Source organism: Macrobrachium nipponense, chromosome 29, assembly GCF_015104395.2.
Source record: "Macrobrachium nipponense isolate FS-2020 chromosome 29, ASM1510439v2, whole genome shotgun sequence".
In the NCBI taxonomy this organism is placed as follows: domain Eukaryota; kingdom Metazoa; phylum Arthropoda; class Malacostraca; order Decapoda; family Palaemonidae; genus Macrobrachium; species Macrobrachium nipponense.
The window spans coordinates 21,269,941-21,283,839 of record NC_061092.1 but is presented as its reverse complement, the minus strand read 5'-3'; the positions used below and the strand labels follow the sequence as shown (position 1 = coordinate 21,283,839).

The 13,899-nt window shown below is 34.0% G+C and overlaps 2 protein-coding genes across 3 annotated transcripts in view; one reads left to right on the top strand and one right to left on the bottom strand.

The window, feature by feature from the left end:
• LOC135206180 (uncharacterized) overlaps positions 1-13,899 on the bottom strand; it is a 32,604-nt gene that overhangs the window by 15,575 nt on the left and 3,130 nt on the right. The window lies entirely within an intron of this gene.
• Positions 10,162-13,899, top strand: part of LOC135206179 (adenomatous polyposis coli protein-like) — a 626,589-nt gene continuing 622,851 nt past the window's right edge. For both annotated transcript variants that reach the window (XM_064237480.1, XM_064237484.1), the window contains exon 1: positions 10,162-10,739. The gene's annotated coding sequence lies outside the window, so the exon portion shown is untranslated. The remainder of the gene's footprint in view (positions 10,740-13,899) is intronic.

Sequence of the window (13,899 nt, the reverse complement as noted above, 5' to 3'; positions counted from 1 at the left end):
TATATATATATATATATATATATATATATATATATGTATGTATAACTGAATCACGAAAGTTAGGAACGTGATAAATCCATAAATAAAGATAAATGCCACGAAGGAAAAATAAACGAAGGAGGTCTGCAAGATCTTTCGACTTTAAAAGTCCTTTACTGAGCAGATACTGACATAAATACGAGAAAAGACAATACAAGAAAGTTCGTATAACTGACAGATAGGGATTATAAAGGGATTAGTACCTAGAATCCGACACACCTGGAAGATAAGAAACCTTCCCAAACAAGCATAAACAATGGGTGCAATTAAAGGTTTAAGACAATCATCTCAGATACAATTTCCAGACAATTAAAGGATTATAGGTGACAGCTATTCGGAACTTGGTAAACAAAACCATATTCACAAAACATGACAGACATACATTACAACAAAATTTAATAACTCTAAGGCAACTGATTTTTATTTAAGTCAGTAATTATATCTTTGAGGTCATTCTTAAACATGTTACAGATACAAGGGTCTAAATGAAAAAGGCCACGACTAACATTGAAATTACAATGAAAAGTAAGTTGTATTAAAGCAGATTCTAAAAGATTTCGTGATAAGACATCTCTTGACCATGCAATTACTGAACTATCAATCCAATTAATTCGGTGGTTGTTTTCACTTAAATGAATGAATAATGCATTAGATTTTTGCCCAGTTTATTTTTCCTTCGTGGCATTTATCTTTATATATATATATATGTATGTATGTAGTATATACGCGCATATATGTTGTCATAATAAATTACAGCATTCTACAAAGAGACTGATCATAATGAGCAATCAAGACGTCAGACACATTACTTGATTTTCATAGGAATGGTTACGCTTATTTACCTGCCAGTGCCCCTAACGAACAACTCGGTGGTTAATCGAGAGGAACAATCTTGAAAAGCGACTCCCTTGGGCGTATCTCGGGGATAGTTGTTTACAACACCACCCACACGCCCAGGGTCGGAAATGCCAGGGTGTGAGGGGCGCTCTCAAGTCCTTTGATTGTTTTAGCTTGATGCACGTTCACGCTTTGCACTTAAGGGTATTTTTTTTTTTTTTTTTTTTTTAAGAATAATGGGTCATTGGAAATGCCCATTTCATGCCTGACACCCATTGGAATAGAAATGCATTTAAAGATGGGTGTCAGACATGAAATGAGAATTTCCAATGATCCATTATTTCTTTTAAAAAAATACCCTTAAGTGCAAAGCATGCATATATATATATATATATATAATATATATATATATATATATATATATATATATATATATATAATATATATATATATATATAATAAAAGGAGCCCATAAAAACGCCAAAGTATAGAAAGTAAGTATTATATTTCAGAGACTGCTGTCTCCCTTTTCATTACCTACCTGAAGAGAGGGACAGCAGTCTCTGAAATACTTACGTTCTATGTTTTTGCGTCTTTATGGGCTCCTTTCATTAAATGGAATTCTATTACAAATGAAAATTTTTACCAATCACACACACACACACAAACACACACACACACACACACACACACACACACACACATATATATATATATATATATATATATATATATATATATATATATATATATATATATGTATATATATATATATATATATATATATATATATATATATATATATATATGAATAACTTGATCACGAAGTATATAAAACGTGATGCTATGTATAAATTAAGGTTTTTTGTCACGAAGGAAAAAATGAAAAAGCGAAATAGCAGAGTACTTTCGTTCCTGTTCCCCTTTACTGAAGGGTCCGAACAGGACCGAAAGTACTCGGCTATCTCACTTTTTCATTTTTTCCTTCGTGGCAAAAAACCTCTATTTATACATATATATATATATATATATATATATAATATATATATATATATATATATATACACATGGAGATCTTTCCTTTTCCCTTAGAAGAGGTGGCTCCAAAGTGTCAAGTTCTGTTTTCCAGCAAATTTTGTCTTTTAAAATGAGGTTGCTAGCCATTTTCTTTTACAGTTTCATCAACCTATCACAATTTACTGAACATCAGGCACATAATTGTCTATTTTTGAGCCACAAAAGAAAAACGGGATGGTAATAGCTTTAGTGGGGATAGTTTCATCTTTCCAAAAGCTAATTACAAAAAACAGGTACACACACACACTACACACACACACACACACACACACACACACACACACACACATATATATATATATATATATATATATATATATTATATATATATATATAGCATATATATATATTATTATTATATGTTGCTACTTTCAAATCGCATATATCCCCTCTTTGACTGTATAAAATGTTATATATAGAGTTTTGCAACATTTTTTCAGATTCCTTAGCTAGTTAGAGTAACAGGATGTTTAAAATGTGTTCAGATTTTGCATAGCATAATGTAAAAGAGTATGTAACGTAGAATATAAAGAAAGAGAGAGATTATCTTTGTCCGTTCGAAGCTAGAGTTGTTTCAGTATCTTTTCATCACCTCGAGATTGAAGGAGCTCGCAGTCTCTGTGTTGTTTTTAAAAACATGCCAATCTTAATTATCACTCGACTTCTGTCTCGATCGGGTACGTGTCTTTGTTGAGCAATGTCATGACTCGTTCATAACTCGTTTCATACGCGTACGTCTTTGTTTAAACCACGTGCAGATTTCATGAATTTTCTGTAAAGTTATGTCACTATTAGAAGCTTCGAGAAAGGATTGCATCATCTTTAGCATGCCCAAAACGTTTTGAGCCCGTCAGTCTTTTGAGTTGCATACAAGGAGGAGAGTGAGAGCGTTTCATTATAGACTTGGGATTCCTGGCGTTCAGATCTCTCTCTCTCTCTCTCTCTCTCTCTCTCCCTCTCTCTCTCTCTCTGCCTCACTATAATTGATATTGATGTAACTTAAATTGATCACTCGTAACTTATAGATTTCAGATTTGCTATTTCTTAGAGTTATTTAGTATTATTTAGTGTTTTTTTGTGGAATCTGAACAAACATTATACAAGTGTGTAATGGTGCCTATTTTTGTGAAATAGTGTGAATTGGTGAATTTTTTTAAGAAAGAAGTTGGTATACCAAGGTAAAGTGTGTTATATTTTTATTAGTTGCAACTAATAACTAATAGTTACAGCAGTTTGGTAAAAATTTAAACTAATATTTACATTAGCTGAAAAACAATTTACATTTTTACACATTGCAAATCTTTGTGTTTTGTGTTTCATTTGAAGTGCATTTATCCATTTTCTTAGTGAAGTGTGTGTTTTTATTTTATATTCTGTGTGATTAGTGTTATTTTAAAATTTTGATATTTTCCACATTTTTCTGTGTTTTCATTTGCATTCACAATTTAGTTAACTTAGTTATTTTCATTACTTAATCATTGCACATTTAATTAAATTTAACATTTGTGAATTAATTTGCATTTACTTAAAATTCTTTTCAAGTTTTATTGTTATTTAACACTTGTGAATTAATTTCCAAATTTTAATTATTACCTAACACTTTTGAATTTTGATTGAATTAATTTTCTTGAATTTTGTGATAAATTAATTTAAATTTAAATTTACTTAATTAATTCAAATTAAATAAACTTTACTTTGTTTTCAAGTAACAGTAATTTTCCCTGATATTGTGAATTTCATTTATAATTTTGAGTTTAATAATAAATTTTTGTATTTAAAATTTTTATAAGTATTTTATTTCTCACCAGTATACATGCATATAATTAGGATTTGCTTAGGTAGAAACATAGAGTGGCAATTGAGCTGTTTTCCTTCAATTTACTTGAAGTGACTTAGAACCAGGGAAGTACTTAGACTTCTGAAATCAAGGAAATACTTAGACTTTTAAAGTTGTTGATGGAGTGATGCCCTTTAATCAATTTAATTACTTACAAGATTACCTCACACCTGTTTTGATGAACTTAGTCTGATTTTCTGCAATACTGGTAAGTTGTTAAGGGATCACTGTTGCCTTTAGAGTATTCAGTCGTTTAGTACCTGTGATGAAGGTTCAGGTGTCTGGCTGTTGTGAGGTAACAATTAATGAATGGTAAGTGTAGTAACCAGGTATTTGGTACTTCGTCACAAGTATTCATGGTGCCCAGAGACCGGGGAAAACAGATTTCATTATCACTCTAGTATATACTGGTGGCGTTAGGGATATATTTTGTTAGGAGAGTAACCATATAATTTTGTTTTGCATTAATTGTATTGAATTGTAAGTTGATAACTTAGAGAAAATAACTCAGTTCAAGGTTCAGGAATTTTTAGCAGCCCCTTCCATCCAAATTTTATCTGAAACCACTCTGACTAAGGCACAGTGGAGCACTTTAGCAGTGGCATGTGGTGATTAAGTGTCTGCTTGTATGGTAAAGGCACAAATAAGATGTATTACTATGGAATCATTGATAGACTCTGGTAGAATAACTGATGAAGATGAGTTAGAATTGGCACAAGAGTTGTTGAATGTAGCACGTGCTTATCTTATGGATAAGCAAGCAGAAAAGAAATAGAAAAGAGATGCAGAGTTAGAGCTTAGACACATTGAAGCAGAAGAGAATTTGATTAAGCAGAAAATGCAAGCTGAAAGAGAAAGAGAAGACAGAGAAAAAAGAGAAACAAGAGAAAGAGAAGAAGAAAAAGCAGCAGAAGAGGAAAGAGAAATTGCAAGACATGAAAGGGAGATGGAATTGATAAGAGCTAGATCCACAATACCTGTGACACCGTCTAACCCCAACCAAGGTAATCAAGACCCTATATTTGATGTAGTATGAGTAAGTTAATCCCTAAGTTTACTGAAGAAGCTCCAGATGAGCTTTTTTATCACTTTGAGAAAGTGGCTTCAGGTATGGGATGGCCAGAAGATAAATGGTCAGTTTTGCTACAAAGTGTGTTAACTGGTAAAGGGAGAAGTGCTTATCTAGCCTTAACAGCTGATCAGTGTAAAGACTATTAAAGTTGTTTGAAGTGAGGAGTGCTTATCAAGAAAGTATGGGATGTTCACCTAATGAAATTATTTTTGGTAGAGAGGTGAGAGGACCGTTGAAGATTCTTGCAGAAAACTGGGAAGAAAACCAAGAGGAAAGCCAAGGTGAATATGTGAAGAACTTAAGGAGAAGACTGAAAGAGATTAGAAAGTTCTCTTTAGAAAATCTGAAAGTGAGTCAAGAGAAAATGAAAAGGAGATTTGATGCTAAGACTAAGCTAAGAAGTTTTAGTATTGGTCAGCAAGTGTTAGTGTTCTTACCTGTCAAGAGATTTCCCCTCACTAATAAATTTCAAGGTCCTTACAAGATAATTCAGAAGTTGAGCGATAGAACTTATGTGATTGAAACACCAGAAAGAAGAAGACAAAGGAAGATGCATGTGAACCTCTTGACACCTTATTTCTCAGAAACTAAAACTGAAAAATTTTGGAAAATTTGGATGATAAATTGAAACATCTGAGTGTTGAACAAGGTGAAGACTTAAGTGAAGTGATTAGAAGTTTTCCAGAAATTTTTACAGATGTGCCTAGGCGTACTGATCTGACCAAGCATGAGATCAAGATTCAAGAAGATGGAAAACCTTTCAAGCAAAGAGCCTATCGCTTATCACCGTATCATCGAGATGTTTTGAAGAAAAAAGTTGAGTATTTGCTGAAACATGGATTAAGCAGAACACAGTTCAAGTCACTTCAGTTCTCCATGTGTGTTCGTGAAGAAACCAGATGGTTCATTTAGAATGTGTACTGACTATTAGGAAACTGAATTCCATCAGTGTGGCTAACAATTATCCTTTGCCTCTTATAGATCAGTTACTTGATAATATTGGGCAAGTCAAGTTTGTTTCCAAGATAGACTTGTTGAAAGGTTATTATTAAATTCCCTTAGATGAGAATGCAAAGTTGCTGTCAACTTTTATTACTCCTTTTGGACTGTATCAGTATACTCTTCTGCCGTTTGGTCTGATGAATGCACCTGCAACATTCCAACGAGTGATGGATCAACTGCTAGGATCGATAGAAAGAGTAGGTGTATACCTGGATGACATAGTGATTTAATCTACAACATGGGAAGAACATCTGAAGATTCTGAGGAAAGTTTTCAAGAAACTACAAGAAGCAGGACTAACATTCAACCTAGAGAAAAGTGAGTTTGAAAAGGCAACTGTGCAGTATCTTGGGTTTGAAGTTGGGAAAGGCCTTCTTGCTCCAGTAAATGCTAATATAGAAGGCATCCGTAATGCTACCCCACCTACTACCAGGAAACAGCTACAGAGATTTTTAGGCATGGCTGGATTCTATCGTCGTTTCTGCCCAAATTTCTCAGCCGTAGTAGCTCCCTTGACAGACTTAACTAGTCCCAAAGCTAAGTTTGTTTGGACTCAGAAGTGTCAAGAATCCTTTGAGAAGGTAAAAGCCATTTTAACTTCAAGACCAGTACTTCAAGCTCCAGACTTTAACAAGAAATTTGTTATACAAGTTGATGCTTCTGACTGTGGCATTGGAGCTGTTCTACTTCAAGACGATGAAAATAATATCCACCATCCTGTGTGCTTCACGTATTCAAAACTGGAAAAACATCAGAAAGTATACTTGACAATCGAGAAGGAAACTTTATGCTTAATCACAGCATTGAAAAAGTTTGAAGTGTATGTGAATAGACCTAGGAATGAAGAAATTTTAGTGTTGTCTGATCACAATCCACTATCATTTATCCAGAGAAAGAAAAACCATAATCAAAGACTGACCAGGTGGTCCTTGTGCTTGCAACAGTATAACTTAAGAGTGCAGCACATTAGTGGCAAAAACAATGTAGTTGCTGATTATTTATCTCGTTGCGAATCGTTGGATTCAACACCGTGATAAACAATCTTCTGTGGGGAGGTATATTATATGTTGCTACTTTCAAATCACATATATATCCTCTTTGACTGTATAAAATGTTATATATAGAATTTTGCAACATTTTTTCAGATTCCTTAGCTAGTTAGAGTAATAGGATGTTTAAAATGTGTGTTCAGATTTTGCATAGCATAATGTAAAAGAGTATGTAACATAGAATGTAAAGAAAGAGAGAGATAATCTTTGTCCATTTGAAGCTAGAGTTGTTTCAGTATCTTTTCATCACCTCGAGATTGGAGGAGCTCGCAGTCTCCGTGTTGTTTTTAAAAACATGTCAATCTTAATTATCACTCGACTTCTGTCGTCAATCTTAATTATCACTCGACTTCTGTCTCGATTGGGTACGTGTCTTTGTTGAGCAATGTCATGACTCGTTCATAACTCGTTCCATACACGTACAGGTTTGCCGAAATCACACGCAGATTTCACTATTTTTCTGCAAAGTTACGTCACTAATAGAAGCTTCGAGAAAGGATTGCTTCATCTTTAGCATGCCCAAAACGTTTTGAGCCCGTCAGTCTTTTGAGTTGCATACAAGGAGGAGAGTGAGAGCGTTTCATTATAGACTTGGGATTCCTGGCGTTCAGATCTCTCTCTCTCTCTCTCTCTCTCTCTCTCCGCCTCGCCCTAATTGATATTGATGTAACTTAAATTGGTCACTCGTAACTTGTAGATTTCAGATTTGATATTTCTTAGAGTTATTTATTATTATTTAGTGTTTTATTTGTGGAATCTGAACAAACAGTATACAAGTGTGTAACGGTGCCTATTTTTGTGAAATAGTGTGAATTGATGAATTTTTTGAAGAAAGAAGTTGGTATACCAAGGTAAAGTGTGTTATATTTTTATTAGTTGCAACTAATAACTAAAAGTTACAGTGGTTTGGTAAAAATTTAAACTAATAATTACATTGGCTGAAAAACAATTTACATTTTTACACATTGCAAAGTGTTGTGTTTTGTATTTGTTTCATTTGAAGTGCATTTATCCATTTTCTTATTGAAGTGTGTGTTTTTATTTTATATTCTGTGTGATTAGTGTTTTTTACAATTTTGGAATTTTCCACATTTTTCTGTGTTTTTATTTGCATTCACAACTTAATTAACTTAGTTATTTTCATTACTTAATCATTGCACATTTAATTAAATTTAACGCTTGTGAATTAATTTGCATTTACTTAGAATTCTTTTCAAGTTTTATTGTTGTTTAACACTGGTGAATTAATTTCCAAATTTTAATTATTACCTAGCACTTTTGAATTTTGATTGAATTAATTTTCTTGAATTTTGTGATAAATTAATTTTAATTCAATTTTACTTAATTGATTCAAAAAATAATTAAACTTTACTTTGTTTTCAAGTAACAGTAATTTTCCCTGATATTGTGAATTTCACTTATAATTTTGAGTTTAATAATAAATTTTTGTATTTAAAATTTTTATAAGTATTTTATTTCTCACCAGTATACATGCATATAATTAGGATTTGCTTAGGTAGAAACATAGAGTGGTAATTAAGCTGTTTTCCTTCAATTTACTTGAAGTGACTTAGAACCAGGGAAGTACTTAGACTTCTGAAATCAAGGAAATACTTAGACTTTTAAAGTTGTTGATGGAGTGATGCCCTTTAATCAATTTAATTACTTACAAGATTACCTCACACCTGTTTTGATGAACTTAGTCTGATTTTCTGCAATACTGGAAAATTATTAAGGGATCACTGTTGCCTTTAGAGTATTCAGTCGTTTAGTACCTGTGATGAAGGTTCAGGTGTCTGGCTGTTGTGAGGTAACAATTAATGAATGGTAGGTGTAGTAAACAGATACTTGGCACTTCGTCATATATATATATATATATATATATATATATATATATATATATATATATGTGTGTGTGTGTGTGTGTGTGTGTGTGTGTGTGTGTGTGTACACATACGTATATATATATATATATATATATATATATAATATATATATATATAATTCTATGTATTCACCTCGAAGATACTGGGAGAATATATAACCTGGCCAAGCGAGGAGGATGTTGCAACCACAAACTTCTTGCTTGAGAGCTCAGAGGCCTGTAATTCCTTCGTTCAAGACTTATATTTATGGTCTTCGGCTTCTGGGTTCAGTTCACCCTCAAATGCGTTATGTAACTGTTTGTTCAACACACACTCACACATCTATCTATCCTTCTATCTATCTATCTATCTATCTATCTATCTATCTATCTATCTATCTATCTATCTATCTATATATCTATCTATTTATCTATATATCTATCTATCTATCTATAAATCCACATTTCTCCTATTTAAATATGTTTCCATGGCCATATTATTTTGAATAATTCTCTTATTACACACCTGAATTACAAGAAAGAAAGGTGTCTTAAGTATCCAATAACACGAAATTTTACTGGTGAATATTATTTATATGTTTGTATCTGTGTTAATTCTACAATTAGAAGGTTCCTGGTTCCTATTCCTGAGCGATCTTTCCACAATCATAGGGGCAGGCACACTACAATGATAAAGTTATGGGCAAAGTTTCATAACTTGAAAAAGATTTTTTTTTGCCTTGGTTTTAATATTCTTTCTCTTTCATGACACTTCTCCCACTGTTATTAATTATATCTTCCAGCTGTAGGACTTCATTACTTTGGTTGTTTGTTCCTAATCAAGGACCACTCTTTTCTTTGAGAAATACTTAAAATAGTAATTCTTTGTGAAAGCAAGGAATTCAGTGTATTAAAATCTCACTTTTGTTTGAGTACCCCCTAAAATTATATTTTTACAGTATAAATACCCCTGATTTTTGTAATTGAAAATTGTGTTAATAAACTACAAAATTTTAAGCTGAAAGGTAATAGGTTACTGCTTTAATTTGGTATTTAACCTTCTAGAATATAAAATCTTTCCTAGTTTTAGTTTTTCTTTTCTGGGGTCTGTTAGAAGGCAGTGGAAAAGAGCAATTTTCTTTTATTATCTTTGTGGTAGTGACTCTTACAAAAGTTTTCAATTACCGTAATTTAATATTTAATATTGATAAATAATCATAATTCTAAAGACTTAAAACATATAGATAGCTTATTATAATTTGAAGTAAATCCACAGAAATGTCATAGTGAAGTGTGACGTCCGTGTGAAATGAGAACCAATCGCACTCGTACGTTTACTAATCTCGAACGCCAGAAATGTAAGAACCTTTCTGTTGTTTATATCTACCGAGTGACAACAACAACTTTGTGGCCAGAGCGGAAGAATCGAAAAAGAAAGCGTTTCGTTTTCAGTGAAAGTGAGAACAACGGTGATTTTTTCCGGTTTTCATTGGTTTTTGTCATGAGACTTTGGATTTGTCGTTAATTAAGGCCATAAGTTAACTAACGGAGAACCTGGTTTTAGTGACTGTGTTCAACTGCGACTAGGTAGGCCTACCAATATCGAGTATGGGCCTATGGTGCTCTCCGAGACTCGGCTTACGGCTTTCAGCTTAATGTAGGCTTCTTTTTACCTATTCCAAGGAAGATAAGGTTGTAAGAATCAATTTGGCTCGTAATTAAGGCCGTGAGGTGATTAGCCTAGTAACTGGAAGCCTCGTTTGAATGACGGTGCTCAACTGCTACCTTATCGAGTAGGCCTAGCTAACTGCTGTTGGTGCTCTTCGAGACTCGGCCTAAGGTTGTCAGCTAAATCTAGCCCCATATTTAACTAATTTAAAGAAGAACAGGCAGTCGCAACCCTACAGAGCCTTGTTGTCGACCCATTTTGGCCAAGCCCGCAGAAGTAGCCAAGGCTAAACGGTAAGAACTGCGACATCCCTATTGTACGTTTTTTGGGCGTAGAATGCAGAGCAGGGGGTCACAAATTACTTTGGGAGGGTGGGTTCCAGGAATCTGGAAGCCCCTCCTGCCAGGTTTGGACAGTTACTCTGCATTCACCCGGTTTTTTGAAAGAACAGGTATTAGGCTAGGCCTAGGGTAAAAAACCGCATGGTAGAGGGGTGGACCATGTACGATCAACGTGTACAACCCCAAAAAAAGTACATTATAACGCGTCCTGACACCGGGCATCAGTCGCGACATGTTGTTGGTGAGAAACGGAGCTAAAGACCTCTACTCTCCTTTCGAAGTAAGTATTTTCTCCAAAGTTAGAAATTAAGGCCAAATTTTAAGATTTAAACAGAGGGTAGTGAAAAGGATGTACACGGCAGTCCAAATCTCACCAAAACGCGTTCAACATTTTTACTTACAACTCGAAATATTTAGAAGATTGACTCCATCTTGATGTTTACGGAGTCGCTTGTGTCAATAAACTTCCCATTTCCATTGATAAATCCGCACACCACTTGCACCCACAGACGCTGGGGCACTTTCATCACAACAATCGGAACACGGAAACTTACCAGCTTGTTTGTTAGTAAACAACTGTTTTGGTAGAAGACGACGACGAAGCGTGCACTTGGATAATTTTTTAAATAAATAGTAAAACATCAATATCTTACATATTTATGATGATTAATTTGAAAATATTCGTTATTGAAAAAGTAACTCGATTCTGACTCAAATTTAAGTAATTATTTTTTGGAATTAGAACGTTCGTTTAAGTCCTGCATTATGACGTCACGACATCTTGGCTTTCGTACCTATTGTAAATAATTTCTTTACTCAACTTTCTTGCAGAACAGTTTACCAGTTATTCATGCAGATTATCAGCTATTCATGTAATTGTTATAATTGTAATGCACATATATATCTTTATTAGTATTTACTTTTTGGATATATGAAGATGTTTTACTGCCGGATTATCGCAGTAGTGTGACGCAATCGTTTTCGGTCCCTGGGCCTCTGTTTTTGCACCATAAGAAATTATGGGGCCGAATTTGCAATGACCAGAAAGTCGTTAAAAGAGGAAAGTTAGCATTGAGGGGCATGTTTTGATTGAGAAAAATACAAATTTATTCAATAGCTGGCTTGTAAAAAATACTTTATTACAAAAAACTTGATTGACAACTAAGCAGCATACCTACTATGGGTTTCAGCGACAGTGCAAGCACGTTTTTGGCCAATACCTATTTCTGTAACGAACACTCATATCAGAACGAGATTTTGCTATAGTGCATTACACCCAGTGCCGTAATTTATAAGGATATCGTGAATCACTAATTGTAAAGAATAACGACACTTGTCCTTGTACCAAGAGACAAAAACTCCATTATACAGGAATAGATACGAACAAGCGTAAAAAGCTCCACATACCCTCTCCCCACCCTCCACCGCCACCCCTTTCCTTCTTCGTTCCTTCGCCTTTCTTTCTCTCTCTCTCTCTCTCTCTCTCTCTCTCCCTCTCTCTCTCTCTCTCTCTCTCTCTCTCTGTTGCCATTCGGTATGTGTTGACCCTCCAAACTGGGTATAAGACTACACACAAAACGTTGAAATTGGTGAAATTAGGCTATGTATTGGAAGTATATATACATAAATATTAAAGCAATTCTATCATTATTGCATTACTAGGACAACTAGAATTCATGGAAACAGTTTATAATAATGAATTGGCGTATGTGTGAAGCCTCCACTAATGTGGCAACGATGATTTTGCCATTCTTAGCATGCAAACATTAAAGGTTACATTTATTTCTGGCATTCGGATATTAAAGAAATTCAAAATACTAATATAGTAGACTTAAATCAAGGAAAAGTGCTAGCAAAAACAAAAAAGCAAAAAAAAGAAATATGTAATCCACTTATCTGTAGTCGTTCCTCTATGGTTTTCGGCAGCCAGATATACGAAAAGTTTAGAAACATTGGATTGTAGTATCTACTTTAGAAATATCTGTAATTTTTCGGGGTAATTTGGTTGCAAAAAAGGGATAATATACATGAATTAAATTAAAATTTTTAAATAAAGTAAAGTTGAACTAAAGAATGAGTAAAGTAAACAATTTAGGGAATAAAACTTTGCAGTTTTGTCGTCTGCTGTTCTTAACTGTGTTTGTGGTGTGCACGCTTAAGAACCAGGAACAGCAACTTGTTTAAAGTGCAATGTGGAGTGAATTGAGACCAAAATGTGTATAATAACAATCAAATAAGCACTGTGGAGTTTCAGTTGTGATGGCAGTAAGGATAAAAACCACCGATTACAAGGTAAAAATGAATTCAGTTCAAACCATAACCCCGGGAATAAAAAGTTTCATACTTTCAGTAATATAGGCAACAAAATGTTGTTTTATTGTGCTGATTACAACTGCAATCTTGAGTAAGATCAATAAACGTTACATATATACACTAACATTGTTCAAATGAGTGATGGGAAGGCTGGGAAAGATGGTTGTCGTCACTGATCAGAACCTGTACATCCACACGGTAGCCGCCATATTGGATTTCAAAACTGCCTTGAAAACATATTTTACGAAGAGCATCACATGCTTATTTTAGTTCGTATGGGGCTTTCATATATCACATTATGTTGACGAAACTTAAATCTTTTGAATGGTATGCTTGGAGTTTAATTGTATTCTTGTTTCACCATTTAAGTATCGAGTTAATAAGACCTGTCCACCGTGATAAGCGTTGGTAGTCGCTGGTGTTTCCCCCTATATTTTTTGGCGGGAAAACTGATCTTGTAAATGCATTATCTTTCAGCCTAAGGTTTGCACATTGGTAGGCCCTACTATGCGCGAGATAAAGGAATACCCAAGAAAAGGTTGTCAAATATATCCTCAAGAAACAGCAATAGCATCAGGTTAGCCTAAACAAATATCATTGAAGATGATTAGGCTAATACTTGGTATGCTAAACTAGGCCTATTAGTTTAGAAAACCTATGTACGTAGGTATACAGTATTGCTTAGGCTAATCCAGGAGTACGTTAGTCTTATTTTATGAGTTATTTTCATAACCTGCAATTATCCTAAGCTGTCAGTAGGCTATTAGAATTAGGGGTAAATGCAAAGGGGACAGTTGCA